At 35.2% G+C, this 4,342-nt stretch overlaps 1 non-coding gene across 1 annotated transcript; it reads right to left on the bottom strand.

Moving 5' to 3' along the window:
- Positions 1-3,770: 3,770 nt before the first annotated feature.
- Positions 3,771-3,877, bottom strand: LOC131839971 (U6 spliceosomal RNA). Its single transcript, XR_009357093.1, has one exon. It is a non-coding gene; the product is annotated as a U6 spliceosomal RNA (small nuclear RNA).
- Between the last annotated feature and the right edge of the window lie 465 nt (positions 3,878-4,342).

Here is a 4,342-nt window from a genome sequence, read left to right as displayed (position 1 = left end):
TAAATATTATTTTGTTTTCTGGGTGCTTTTTTTTTTTTTTTAAAGATTTTATTTATTTATTTGACAGAGATCACAAGCAGGCAGAGAGAGAGGAGGAAGCAGGCTCTCTGCTGAGCAGAGAGCCCGATGCGGGCCTCGATCCCAGGACCCTGAGATCATGACCTGAGCCGAAGGCAGCGGCTTAACCCACTGAGCCACCCAGGCGCCCTCTGGGTGCTTTTTTATTAAAAGATCATTTCATTGATACTTTTCATAAATGTCATCATTAAACAACATAGGAGCCACTTGTTTGGCTCTTTGTTTGCTTATACTGAGATTGAGGGAAATGGCCCACAAAAGCTCAGCTGGTGAAGAACCCCACACCTGTGAGTTCTTGCTGTCTGCCAAGTCTTTAAGACTTGAAGAGAAGCTTTAAATAAATTTCTTGCTATTTCCCAGAGATGATTGGACCACTCTGTGCCATCTGCCAAGGATGTTTTAGGTGGCATATTCTTCAGCGGAATTCGTCTTAGCCATCTGATTTTGTTCATTTTTTGGCATGTAATATGGGCATCACTGAAGTCCAATGAAATCACCACAGTCATATTAATTTGCTCTGCTATCATTATGGGGATGGGTTTGCATCAAAGCTATTTGGGAAACAATGAATATTTTAAATGGTCAGAGAGCAAAGAGTTGGGATCTGTCTAAAATGTGAAATGTTTTAATAGCTTTGGAGTCAATCCATTTCTTCAAAGTTCTTTTTTAAGCTTTTCTTAGTGGAGATTGTACTTAGGTTATAGACAGTTCACAAATACCAATGTTGATAACATTTTCATACTTTTTATTAAATCAGTGCATGGTGAAAACATCCTTTCTGCATTTCTATAAGAGAATCAAAATGCTTCGAACACCCTAGAGCTTAAATTTTAAGAAATTTTTAATTGAAGTATAGCTGACATAGAATATTATATTAGTCTTAGGTATACAATATGGTGATTCAACAATTACATGCATTATACAGTGTTCACCACAATAAAGGTAGCTACCATCTGTCACCATGAAAAGTTATTACAATATTATTGACTGTATTCTCTATGCTGTACTTTTTATCCCTGTGATTTATTTATATTATAATTGGAAATTTGTCCCTCTTAGTGCCCTCTATCCATTTCACCCATTCCCCACTTCCCTCCTCTTTGGCAACCATCAGTTCTCTGTACTTGTGAGAGTGTTTCTGGGCTTTTTGTTTGGTTTTTTATATTTCACACATAAGTGAAATTATATGGTATTTCTCTTTCTCTGCCTTAATTCACCTAGCATAATAACCTGTGGGTTCATCCAAGTTGTCATAAATGGCAAGATTTCATTTTTTATGGCTGAGTAATATTCCATTATATAAATAGCTATTTATATTATATTATATATAATATAATATACATATTATATTATATATATAATATAATATACATATTATATTATATAATATTCCATTATATAAATAGCTATTTCTATAGCTGTCATTGTGAATAACATCATCTGTATCCATTCATCTATCTCTGAAGACTTAGGTTGCTTTCCTATCTTTGCTAGTATAAACAATGCTGCAATAAACATAGGGGTACATATGTATTTTTGAATTAGTGTTTTCAGTGGGGAGGGGGTGAATACCCAGCAGTGGAATTACTGGATTATATGGTATTTCTTTTTATAGTTTTTTGAGAAAATGCTGTACTATTCTCCATAGTGGCTGCACTAATTTACATTCCCACCAACAGGGCATGGAGTTCTCTTTTCTCCACATCCTAGCCAATAGTTAAAATTTTTTTGTCTTTTTGCTACTAGTCCTTCTGACAGGTGTAATGATATCTCACTGTGGTTTCAGTGCGAAACCACACTGAAATTTGAATTTCCCTGATGATGAGTGATGTTGAGCATCTTTTCATGAGTCTGCTGCCCATCTGTCTGTGTTCTTTGGAAAAATGTCTGTTCATGTCTTCTATTTTAAATCGGATTATTTGTTTTTTTGGTATATGTATAAGGAGAACTATACTTTTTTCAAGGACAAATATACTTAGATATTCATTACTTTCTTTAATTCTAAAGATCAAGAAGGAGGAAGAGAAAAGGACTCTTAGTTATATACTTTATAATATGGCTATTCTTACAGAAATCCTTTTATATTAGTTCAAAACAATCCTAGAGAAGAAGTAAAGTTAGAAAACAGGTATTTAGAATCTTAGCTCAATACCTACTTATCGCATTAAGTGACACACAGTAGTCAACACTTAAAAAATAGACTAAGCTCTTTTAAGGATTTTCCTAAATCCATTAAATAAATTTTATTGAACTGTCAGTTTTCTAAGAACTCATAAAGCAACATTTCCTTTTAGTGAGAAGACTGAACAGTTTGGAAGCATTAGAAGCCATGCCTACCTTCTTAAACTGTTTGATTTCAATCTTCCATCCCAATGAGTAGCATCTTAAAAAAGTATAATTTTACATTTCTCCTTGTTTGCTGGGCTGGCTGTGGCCTATTTGCCCTCCAGCCATTCCTAGTCTTTCTCTTACCTTGGCAGTGGGGATCTATGCCTGAAGGTTGCTTTTTTCCAGGTGATGTTGGCTTCCAGCTGGGCCTGGAAAATGGGATGATGGGTGGGAAATTACAGAGTATCTCCAACCTGTGTTCTACCCTGCACGCCTACAGCCTGATCTGTTTTTGTCACCTGCTCTGTCTCTTCAAGGAACCCCCTTTTCTGCCTGGCAGGCTTACTGTTGGTTTACCTACTGTGGAGTGATTCTGATCCCTGGAACATTATTACTTCCCTTGTCTCTCCAGGCTAGGCGTGATTGCGGGGTTGCCTCATTATTGTGTTGGACTTCTTTATCCCTCCGAACACCACTATAACTCATTACTTTAACTTAATTCTATTTTAAATATTTGGAGTGTTTTCTGTCTCCCTGAGCAGTCCCTGTACAATGTACTTGCCCCTGGTGTAATGATTACTTTAAGAATATTCTGTAGTCTGGTATAGATGTACAATCACTTTCTTTGGGGCCATACCAACTGTACTGGGTCGAATCGTTTTCTCTCCAGATTTGTGTCTACCTGGAATCCAAGAATGTGTCCTAATTAGAAAATAGGATCTTTGCAGGTACATTTAGTAAATATGAGGTCATACTGAGTTAGGGAGGGCTCTAATCCAGTGTCTTGTGTCCTTATACAAAAAGCCATGTAACTATGGAGGCAAAGATCAGAGTTATATATCTATAGGCCAGGAAACACCAAAATCACTGATAGTCACCACAAGGTAGGAGGGAGTCATAGAACAGATTGTCCCTCAAACCAGAAAGAACTAGCCTTGCCAACACAACTGATTTCAGACTTATGGCTTCCAGAAATGTAGGAGAATACATTTCTTTTTTTTTTTTTTTTTAAGATTTTATTTATTTATTTGACAGACAGCGATCACAAGTAGGCAGAGAGGCAGGCAGAGAGAAGAGAGGAGGAAGCAGGCTCCCTGCAGAGCAGAGAGCCCGATTCAGAGCTTAATCCCAGGACCCTGGGATCATGACCTGAGCTGAAGGCAGAGGTTTTAACCCACTGAGCCACCCAGGCACCCCCATTTCTTTTGTTTAAAACCACCCAATTTATGGTTCTTCATTATAGGAACCCTAGGAATTTAATATACCAACTTTTTTTTAGCATTGCTATTATTATAATTCTTACTTATTTCCTAATTTATGTTATTAATTCTTACTTCTTTCTTTCTTTCTTTCTTTCTTTCTTTTAAAATATGGAATGCTTCACGAATTTGCATGTTATCCTTGCACAGGGGCCATGCTAATCTTCTCTGTATCGTTCCAATTTTAGTATATGTGCTGCCGAAGCGAGCACCTTACTTCTTTCTTAATTTATGTTAGGTCCCGTCTGCTGATTTTCTCCAAGATTGGAGCCAGGTAATTTGCATGGTTGATCTAATGAAAAGTAAGCAGTGACCTTAGAAAGGTGTGTTGGCTTGATTGAGTTCATTCTTAGCCACATTACTATAAAGCCATGCGAATTCCATGCACCAATTCTGTAAGAACAATATTTTAAGACATTATTTAATTATAGATATTATATATAATATATATTATATAATATAAATTTATATATAAAATATTATATATTATACATTATATATAAATTATATATAAATATATATTATATATAAATATTATATATATAATGAACCTATTTATAATTTATAAATTTATAAATTTAAATTTATAATTTATAAACTAGAACAGAGGTATGTAAATATTTTCTGTAGAGGACCAGATACAAAATATTTAGGCTTTGTATTTTGTTTTGTTGTTG

This window comes from Mustela lutreola, chromosome 8 (assembly GCF_030435805.1).
Source record: "Mustela lutreola isolate mMusLut2 chromosome 8, mMusLut2.pri, whole genome shotgun sequence".
In the NCBI taxonomy this organism is placed as follows: domain Eukaryota; kingdom Metazoa; phylum Chordata; class Mammalia; order Carnivora; family Mustelidae; genus Mustela; species Mustela lutreola.
The sequence above is the reverse complement of the archived record's forward strand: the minus strand, read 5'-3'. Positions and strand labels throughout refer to the sequence as shown.